At 41.3% G+C, this 11,353-nt stretch overlaps 1 long non-coding RNA gene across 1 annotated transcript; it reads right to left on the reverse strand.

The window, feature by feature from the left end:
* Nucleotides 1-790: 790 nt before the first annotated feature.
* Nucleotides 791-8,414, reverse strand: LOC309823864. The gene is made up of 3 exons (XR_014296878.1): nucleotides 8,300-8,414; nucleotides 1,660-1,777; nucleotides 791-929 (listed from the first exon to the last, which is right to left on the reverse strand). It is a non-coding gene; the product is annotated as an uncharacterized lncRNA (long non-coding RNA).
* Nucleotides 8,415-11,353: the final 2,939 nt, after the last annotated feature.

Here is an 11,353-nt window from a genome sequence, read left to right on the forward strand (position 1 = left end):
CTAAGACCCAGCACAGTCAAATAAATAAATAAATATTGCAATATTAGGGGAAAAAAAGTCTCAAGGGCAACCTCTCTAATTGCAGGCCTTGGTTTGCAACTCAACTGCTTCCCAAATGGGCAACTCTGTGCCATGGACATCAGGTTGAAGAGTTACAGATGTTTCTAGTTTAACAGTGTTCAATAATTCTCCCTAGAAATGATGGGAGTCCAGCCAGTGATCAGTAAATGTTTGAGACATAAAAAAGGACTAGAAAGCCCAGATGCAAATGGGGTTTTGAGGGGAAATCTTTCCTGAGTGACTAGGAACATGATCTGGAGGCAATGGACAGTAACACCCTGAAGCAGGCCTGCAAGAAACACAATGCCAGGCCTACTGTATGGATTTGGATATTGCTGACTATAAAAGGGAATCAACTATTTTGAACAACTATGCATTAAATACAAGGAAACAAAATGAGCAATGTAATCAGGGAAATAAAGAAGCGTTAGATGAACAGGGAAATAAGAGGAAGAGGAAAGTCAGTATGTGTTGGCACTGCACTTCTGGGCTAGGTCAGCACTGGGTAATCGAGATGGACAGCTCTTCAGATGGACTGAGGCCTGAACAGTTTCCACTTTCTTCCTCATACTCACCTACTTCTACACATTTAAGTCATACAAATAAACTAACCATCTCTGTGGCATAAGCTTTCTGTAGTAAGCATCACAGGGAACGTATTTATAAACATGCCAAGGGAATGTGCAGTCAACTGCACACACGTCTCGCACCTGTTTCTTGGATCCCATGCCACTTGCTCCAGCCTCAGTGAAGTGGAGCTTGGAGATTCGAGCTCTCTCAGGCTGCTGACTGAGTCTGGTTTTGCAGGTCTTCACTTGGCTGTGTGCTCCTCCATCCCAGGGTGTGTACACATGGCTTCCCTAGAACAGCTGTAAGCAGGTCCTTCCACTCACCTCCCTTCTGGAAACGTCTTCCTTTGACTTCCATGCCAACCCTCCGAATTCTTCTACCACTCCCATTCTCTGCTCATCCCTTAACGCCAGTGGCCCCTGTGATTCTGACCTCAGCCCAGTTCTCTTCTCGCTCGGAGTCCATTCCCGGCACGTGGGGTAGCGCGTGGGCACTAGACTCAGAACCTGCAGGCTGCAGGCTGTGTGTGTGTGATCCTGGGCAGGTTCCCTGACATCTCTGACGTGTCCCCTCTTATAAAGTGGGGCCAATACGCGGACCGACTTCATGGGGTCATAAGGAAGAGTTAACGAGTTCAGACGTGTGAATTGCCTGGCACCCAGAGTACAGGCTCAGCTTCTTTAACTGGGACAGCCATGGCTTCAACTATTATTTAGTTGAATAACTCGATCACTTACTTAGTTGATGGTTAGTTGAGTAGCGGATAAACTCTGATTTTCTAGCTCGTATTTCTTTTCTGAGCTCCAAGTCCATTTAGCCAACCGCCTACTAAACATCCCCAGTTACACCCAGGGCTCCTTCAAGTAATTCCACGTTCACAGACTAACCACCCTCCTCTCTCCACTCCTGCTCCACCCGAAACTACTCTTCTTTTTTATTCTTTTTCCGAGATGAGTAACGGCATCATCCATCCAAAGGTCCAAACCTTCGAAAGTTAACAGAATCTCCCCTTTTCTCAACTACCCGTACCCTAAACATAAAGATCCAACTGCGGAGACTTCCCTGATGGTCCAGTGGTTAAGACTCTGCGCTTCCAATACAGGGGGCACATGTTCAATCCCTGGTCGGGGAATGAAGATCCCACGTGCTGCGGGGCACAGACAAAAAGAAAAGAAAAGAAAATCCAACTGGTCACCACATCTTTTCAGTTTTGCTTCCTGACCATCTTCTCTTCTGGGTTACCCTCCTCCCTGCCTCTAGACTCTTCCCTCCCACACCGTCCTCCTTTGACACTGCAGTCAGTGGGTTCATCCTAGAAAGGATGGTTTTCATGATCTTTCCATTGACCTTCAGGATAAATCCACAGTTTTTAGCACAGCATGTGAGGTACTTCATCAACTTGCCTTTCTCTTCCTCTGTTTTATCTCCTCCCACCCCCACCCCCCAGCCCCCATTCCAGCCGCAGGAAACCACTGTAATCCCCGAAGTTATCACCTCTCCTTCACCACCATGCCCTCGTTAATACAACCAGGATTACCCCCTGTTCTCCATCTAGATAATCTTGCTCTGTTATCATCTTTCTAACTCCTGGGACTCTGCTCCAGATGGAATTAAAACAACAACTAAAGGATAGTTAACAGATGCTACAACTCCAGTTCAGTTTGCTCAAAACAGTGAAATTCCTTTCTTGCCTTTATTTCTGAGGCACAGAATAGATTTCTTTCTTGGTCGTTTTATTTTTTGCTTTCCAGTGACGGATAATGACCCTTCGCGTGAGGAGCTGGTGAGATGGGATAGACCTTCTACCAAAATGTCAAAATAAGAGATCTAGATGGTGAGGAAAACTTGGTGAAAACTCACAAAGAAACTGTGAGAGGGGAGGAGGTGCAAAGCCAGCCTTTCCTGAATCACAGTAGCCGTTCTTCCTCCCACCTCCCTCCCTCTCCTCTGCTTTCTGTCCTTATCTCTCTGCTCTTTGTCCTTATCTGTCACTCACTCACACACACACACACACACACACACACACACACACACACTCTCTCTCTCCTCTTAAGGGAAGAAGAGCTCTGTGTTCTCTTTAAATCCCTCAGGTCCTACATTTTATTGCTCTAACAGTCCGCCTCCCTGAGGTTCCTGTCCAGACAAGCTATTTCAAACTTCGGTAGAGAAGCTGTTGGTTCACTCGCCTGGTTTGGAAGCGTCTGGGGGCAGGTCTCGCAGCCCTGTCTCCCGCCCCCGCTCCTCTCCCCGTTCCTGGCTGGTGGGCGACAAGGCAGACAAAGGTCCGTTTGTAACCTCCTTCCAGCACCTCCTCTCTTCTCCTTTTGCCCAAACTCACCCAGTGAGTTGGAGCATTTCAGAAGATTCCTCTGTCAAGAAGACCAAAGGAAAGGAGAAGAAAAAGGGTATGGACTTTTTTTCCTTAAGAATCATTTTATGTCATTGATTCTACTGCAAACTACTGCTATAGACTAGAGCAGAAGTGTATTTGTGTCTTGAGTCAGAAGAGAAGGACAGAGAGGCAGAGAGAGTCTCTGAAGAGGTGATGTGTGCACTTTGAGAAAGATGATGCTTTCCCAGGTTAGAGGAAAAGAATCAGATTAAAGGAGAATAGAAAATGTACATTCCTTAACGGGAAAGGCATTTAATTGGGGACTTAAAAGGAGGCAGCTCCCTCACTGCTGCTCCTTGTTAAAGCCCCCGTCTGCCCTGAATCTGGCTCCAGCATTCCACCTCTCAGGACTACGCGAGGGTGATGAAGTACACAAGTTCCTTTTCAATGCAGTAGCTGTTATCTCTGTATTCCTACTTTATGTAAAGTTTAATGGCAATGTCTAAGAAAGTGAATGTTTTCTGCTTTTAAAAATCCTGATTCCTTCTAGGAAAATGGTATCGATGACCTTAATTGCCAAGCAGAAATAGACACAGATGTAGAGGACAAATGTATGGATACCAAGGGGGAAAGGGGTGGGGTGGGAGGAGTTGGGAGATTGGGATTGACACATATATAACTATTGATACAATGTATAAAATAGACAACTGATGGGAATATACTGCATAGCACAGGGAACTCTACTTAATGCACTGTAATGTCCTAAATGGGAGGGAAACCCAAAAGGGAGGGGATATATGTATATGTATGGCTGATTCATTTTGCTGTGCAGTAGAAGCTAATACAACATTGTGAAGCAATTATACTCCGATAAAAATTTTTTAAAATCCTGATTCCTAAAAAGAAACTGGTATAAATGTGTGAGACAAAGAGGGAATTCACGGAATTCATCCTTGGTGTCCCCACCGTGGAACACAACACAGTGTCTGTACTGCTGCAATACAGGGAACTCTTTTTCCCTTTGGGGCTTATAAAAATTCCTCTTTAAAATTCCTTGACTTAGTTACATAGACTGTGTAAAGCTCTCCCAAACGCTGGTCCTTTTATCCAGTGATGATGATTTCTCATGGCCAGGGAAATAGTTAAAATGACGCAAGCCTGCATATTCATATCATTCTCTGAGGTGCTTGAAGGCAGACCACCTTCAGGGAGGATGTGGACTTTGTTTTACCACTGATGAAGGTCTCTTGGGTACTGGGGCTGATCGTGTCTATTTTAAAGATGTTTGGAAGGCTTATCTACCTTCTACTACCACTTCTTTTCCTTTAACCTACACTGTGAGAAGTTTCACTGCAGCCCTCAGTCATTCTAATACAAAACTCTTCTGGTACAGAGAGTGGGAATTTTAAAAATAATAGTTATTTTCATCCACCAGGAAAGATGAATGGAAAAACACCACGACTGGACGGCAGTTTTAATCTCTTCCAACTATAATTTTGATATTTTAAATGTCAAGTTCTGAGCTGGGATTCTCATTTGTTTGTGCAGCCTTTGCTTCCTTCTGGCTGTGTTATGAAAGGAATCTGAAAATGGGCTGCCCTTTCTAACTCATCAACTCTGTTTCATCCCACTGCTCTTAATACCAGTTTCCAGAACTGGCATCAGCTGTCTGCATGAGCACTGCAGCATAAAGGCCTCAACGCTTTCACGACATACCTGTGTTTTGGCCATTAAATGAGATACTTTTTCTTTTTAAGTCTCCACTTAACTCCAACCATTCAAAAGCCTGCTGGTGCCAAATACCCTCACACAACCAAAATTTGCAATGCCCTACCCATATGACGGTGACAATGATTTGTTGCTTAATTGGAAACATCTTGTTCATAGTTCTGTATCCTCTGCAGTGGTCTTTTAAAAATAATGCCACTATTGGGATATGAATGGTATCTTACAACATTAGTTAATTACATAAAATTGAATCCAAAAAAACCAGTTGGTAACTATCTAAAGATCTCTAGTTATTCCTTCAGATATTCAGTTTTTAGCCTTGTTTTCTGTTGTAATTTGGATGTACTTCAGGAGGAATTTTAAATGCATCTACTTCAACAGAAAGAGGGGAAAAAAACAGAGCAATTTGCTTCGAATTGGTCAAAGTCATTTCACTCCTGTTGGCACTTAAAAAATATATGGTCTTGATGGACTGCCAAGGATGAAGGTCGGTGTCTTTTAATGAAAAAACAAACCAATGTATCATGGTAACATACTGGTTCAGGCATTTCCCCACTTGCCAAATAATAGTTAAAGCTATTTATGTGCACTGAAGTAAAGGAAGAAGAGAAGACTTCAGTTCAGTTCAAACATGTAATTTATAAAGTGTTTAAAAAAAAAAAAAAAAGACTACCAGGGAGTTCTTGCCTGGTGTGGAACTTTCCATCCCAGTACGTGACTGAGGTGGACAAGAGACATCATTCTGTACTCTGGCCTGGACACAGCCAGGAAAAGCGCATGGTGTGGCAACATACCCACTTACTTCTCCAGCAATTTACTTGTTCCTTCCTTCAGCAAATGCTTTCTGAATGCTTCCTGTGAGCCCAGCCTGGAAGCAGGCCCCTGAGAGATGCAGGAGGAGGGGAAGGTACCCTGCTTGCCTTCTCGGTGCTGGCATCTCTTCCTCCAGTCCCCGTACATGGGCTGGTCCTGGTCTCCATCCCTCCCCTCTTCTCTTCCCACCCTGCACTCACTACCCTGCAGTCCCACAGCTATAAATACTATCGATAAATATCCCGATGACTCTCGAATTCATACTTCTGGCCCTGACTTCCAGACTCACATTCAACTGCCTACTCAGAATCTTCATTTCATGTCTGATAGGCATCTCAGATTAATTTGTCCAAATTCTTTTTTGTTTGTTTAAATTTGTATTGGAGTATAGTTGCTTTACAATGTTGTGTTAGTTTCTACTGTACAGCAAAATGAATCAGCTATACATATACATATATCCACTCTTTTTTGGATTTCCTTCCCATTTAGATCACCACAGAGTACTGAGTAGAGTTCCCTGTGTATACAGCAGGTTCTCATTAGTTATCTTCTTTATACATATTATCAACGCAAATCAGCCAAGAATGTTAAGGCCAAAAGGAAAAAAGTAAACTATATATGCAGCAATATATATATTTATTTTATTTCGTACCTGTGTGAGATGATATATGTACACTGAACTTATTGTGATAATAACTTCATGATGTATGTAAATCAAATCATTACGCTATATACCTTAAACTTCTACCGTGCCATTTGTCAATTATATCTCAATAAAACTGGAAGGAAAGAAAATTAACTTGTCCAAAAGTTTACCCTTAGATCTCCCCCGCTAGACCGACTCCTTGCAATTCATCCTCAGCTCATGTCAGTAAATGTCAGTACCATTCAGGTCAGAAACCTAAGAGTCATCCTGGATTCTTTCCCTCACCTCATTCTTCGATCAACTTCAACTTCTTTTTCTGACGTACCTCTCCCCCACCAGCACCCCCAAACATAAATGTTAGAGTTTCCCACTGTCCCTGGCCATCTCAATTTCTCCTTCTTAACACCCTCCCCAATGCACATCAAAAAGAAGCACACAAAATGTTAACAACAGCCCTCTCCATGTTGACACTCCAGTTGAATTTTATTCTATCTGTGCTTTTCTCTATTTTCCATGTTTAAACTATTACTTTTTTTTAGAAAAATTATTGATATTTTTCTAAAAAAATATATCCAACTAGGATTACAGCTCTCATTAGAACCATCCGATGGAAAGAAAGCATAAGACATTAATAGTCATGAAGTGAGCTTAAGAACAAACTACACTTCAATGCAGGAAATATAAGAATGGTAATACGAGGCCAAATTGTCTAAATGCATGACTTTGTCCAAAGGCCACAAGGAATAGACAAAATTAAGATAGATTACCAAAAATAAGAACATGATTACATAGTAAAAAAAACTCTGAAGATCAAAGCTCTAAAAGATAAGAAATATGCCAAAGACCTAAAATAACAGAAAAATTCTATCGCATTAGGGCAAAAAGATTAAAAAGAGCTTACAGCTCCCTTCCCAACTCCTCCCCATACACCCCACCTTCTGATAGAGAGGAATCTGGTGAGAGGGGTTAGAGAAAAGCCAGGTGATGTTTGTTGTTGAATCTTCTGATAAAGGTACACATACACAGAAACATATACACACACACACACACACACACACACACACACCCATATATATATATATATATTTTTTTTTTTTTGCGGTACGCGGGCCTCTCACTGTTGTGGCCTCTCCCGTTGCGGAGCACAGGCTCCGGACGTGCAGGCTCAGCGGCCATGGCTCACGGGCCCAGCCGCTCCGCGGCATGTGGGATCTTCCCAGACCAGGGCACGAACCCGTGACCCCTGCATCGGCAGGCGGACTCTCAACCACTGCGCCACCAGGGAAGCCCGAAACATATATTTTTAAGTCAGGTATGAGCTAGTAGGCCAGAATAAATGCTAGTTTTGACAAAAAGCAAGCAAACAAAAGAAATTGGGAAGTACATTTTAAAGTCAAACTATTTAGAAAAAATTAAATACAATTAAATTAAAACAGTAGTACCTGATGACATGCAAATTTAAGGATTTGGTAGCTCACTAACCTCTTCCAGGCATAAATAGTTCTCTGCAACTAGATATTGAGTTTAGTAATCTGAGAAACTCCTCCTTCCCTGGCTATAAGCATCTAAAGATTAGGATATATTATTTATTCCTTCACTAACATGCCAGGTACTGTTTAGCGTACTTGGATACATATCAGACAAAACCCTGCCTTCCTGGAGCTTACATTCAAGTTTGGGGAGACACAATAAGAATATTTTATAATAATTTAGAAGTTTATAAATGCCATGGAAAACCAGGGCAAGTAAGGCAGACTGAGAATCTGAAAGAGGAGATAGAGTTTTATTTTTTTAATTTAAAAAAATTTTAAATTGAAGTATAGTTAATTTACAATGTTGTGTTAGTTTCTGGTGTACAGCACATATATATTCTTTTTCAGAGTCTTTTCCATTATAGGTTATTATAAGGTATTGAATATAATTTCTTGTGCTATATGGTCTTTGTTTTTTATCTATTTTATATATTGTAGTATATATCTGTTAATTCCAAACTCCTAATTTGTCCCTCCCCCCGACCTTTCCCCTTTGAAAATCATAAGTTTGCTTTCTGTGTCTGTTTCTGTTTTGTAAATAAGTTCATTTGTATCATTTTTTTAGATTCCACATATAAGTGATATCCTATGATATTTGGCTTTCTCTGTCTGACTTACCTCACTTAGTATGATAATCCCTAGGTCTATCCATGTTGCTGCAAACGGCTTTATTTCATTCTTTTTTATGGCTGAGTAATATCCATTGTATATCTGTGCCACACCTTCTTTATCCATTCCTCTGTTGATGGACACTTAGGGTGCTCCCATGTCTTGGCTGTTGTGAACAGCGCTGCAGTGAACATAGGGGTGCAGGTAAGTGGAGACAGAATTTTAAATAGGACAGTGGGGTAGGTGTTATTGAGGAGCAAAGGCTTGAAGAAGGTGAGGTAGTTAGATATGCAGATATCTGGAGGAAGAGCTTTCCAAGCAGAAGAAATAACCAGTGCTAAGGCCCTGAGGCAAGAATGCATATGGCATTTTTGAGGAACAGCTGGAACAGAACAAACAAGGTGAAGAGTAGATGATTTCAGAGAGGTGATGGGGAGCCAGATTGCATATGGAGGTCACTGCAATGACTTTAGCTTTGACTCAAAGAAAGTGGAGTTGTTGGAAGAGGATGGGTTTAGTTATTGATATTTTCCTTAATTCCTTTGGTATTCCTGGCACTCTGGACAGTGCCTGGCATAAATGAAACACTAAAAAACATTTGTTAAGTGAAACTAAGTAAAAGCAGCTTGCTCCTGTTCTCCTCTCATGTGATTGCTGAATAGCTTGATCAGTGACCCGCACATTAGCACTATTCGCTCACTTCCCCACCTTCCCAGCAATGGCTGCTGTTCTCCTGAAAATCCTTGCTGGGTTGATGCTGGTCTGTGCAGAGGAAGTACAAGAAGATTTGGGCCTGAAGATTAGAGAGCGACTCTGGGCTACATTTCAGCAGCCTATTTCATCGAGGACAAAGTTTACAAGCACCATTGTAGAAGTAGGAAGGGCAGCCTAAATGAATGGCTCCTGTGCAACCATACTGGGTCTTATTTGTTGAATTCTGGGACAAATAGCCACTTACCCTATCTAAGAGATGCACATCAGAGGAACCATATTTCAATTTGGGGAAGGGAGAGTAGAAGAAGGGAGAAACATACTTCTGAGAATTTGGCTTGTGTTAAAATCAACAGAGTACCACACAGCTCATTTTCAGAATCTGTAAGATTTGGGTATCTGTCCTTCATATTCCTCCCAAAATAGCTACAAATAGTGAGAGTGATATAGAAAGCTTTACTTCTGCCCAAGATGCAGTAACAGGAACCAGATCTGCCCACTTCCTTGAAACAACAAAAAACAGCCAAAATATATGAAACCATCTTTGTCAAAACACTGGATTTCAAGCAAGGAAGAACACTGATTCTTGGGAGATGGGAAGCAAGTGACGTGAGCCCTACAATTTCCCCCAGTCTACTGCCTTGAGGGAACCCAGATAGAGTCCAGCCAACTCCCTGAGTTGTAGAAATGGGGCTGAGAGTCAGGGAGACCAAGGCAGCTGGAGACCACAGAACAGAGTGCCTGAGAGAGGAGAGATACACAGAGACAGAACCCTGGAGTCTGCAGAGGGCCCCACCCAAGTATTTGGCAGAAAATTGATTAGTGTATGCAAATGAGGGAACTATGGAAGCGGGCAGGGGAGGAGGACTATCTGAAAGGATTAGAGAACAGAGTGCCTGGTACTCAAAAGGCCAGGAATACTCACAGAGAAGGAATGGCCTCAGTAGTGAGGAATAATTAGCCCTAGACTGAGAACAGATCTGGAACCACCTAACAAATCATCAAAGCAAGACTTGCAAGGATCAAACTGCTTCCGACTAACTTAGTTGCATCCCAAAACAAAGCACAAAAATACTTATAAGAATATAAAAATACCCAGCATCCAATAAGGCAAAATTATAAATTTCTGACATCCAATCAAAGATTACCAGGCATACAAAGAAGCAGGAAAACATAACTCATAATTAGAATAATCAATCGAGACCAACCCAGAACTGATACATGTTAGAATTAAAAAGCAACAATAAAACAGATATATCGGGCTTCCCTGGTGACGCAGTGGTTCAGAGTCTGCCTGCCGATGCAGGGGACACGGGTTCGTGCCCCAGTCTGGTAAGATCCCACATGCCGTGGAGCGGCTGGGTCCGTGAGCCATGGCCGCTGAGCCTGTGCGTCCAGAGCCTGTGCTCCGCAACGGGAGAGGCCACAACAGTGAGAGGCCCATGTACCGCAAAAAAAAAACAAAAACAAAAACAGATATATCCTTAAGGTGCTGAAAGAAAAAAACTGCCAACCTATCATACTATAACCTGTTATACTATAACCTTTGTTCAAAAACAAAGGTGAAATAAAGACATTTTCAGACATACAAAAGCTGAAAGAATTCATCACCAGCCAACCTACATGATAAGAATATTAAAGGATATCCTTCAGGTATAGGGAAAATGATATCAAATGGAAATATGAATTTACACAAAGGAACGAAAAGCACTAGAAATAGAAACTGCATGGATAAACGTGTAATATTTTTTCTTGTTATTGAAATCCCTGAAGTTTAAATGACTGTTTAAATGAAATAATATACTTGGGGTTTATAGCATATACATAAAATATATATAACAATAATAGCATAAAGGATGGGAGGAGAGAAATGTTAATATATTATTGTAAAGTTCTTATACTAATGTAAAGCATCATAATATCGTTTGAAGAAAGATAATGATAAGTAAAAATAGATAATATAAACCCTAAATCAATCATCAAAATAGCACAGTGAAGAATAACAGCTTATCAGCCAACAAAAGAAGTGAAATTATAAAAAAATTTCAGTTAATCCAAAAGAGCACATAAAAAGAGGGAAAAAGAAACAAAGAACAGATGGACCGAATAGAGAACAAATTATGACAGATTTAAATCTAACCATGTCAATAATCACATTAAATGTGAATGGTCTAAACACTCCCCTTAAAAGGCAGAGGTAGTCAGTTTAGATAAAAAAGCAAGACCAACCTACAGACTGCCAGTCTATAAGAAACACATTTGAAATACAAAGCCACAAAAAGTAAAAATAAAAGCATGGAAAAATATGTTCAGAGGTCAGAAGGTCCAATATTATTAAGATGCTAATACTCT

Source organism: Grampus griseus (assembly GCF_964374135.1).
Source record: "Grampus griseus genome assembly, chromosome: 6".
Lineage (NCBI taxonomy): Eukaryota > Metazoa > Chordata > Mammalia > Artiodactyla > Delphinidae > Grampus > Grampus griseus.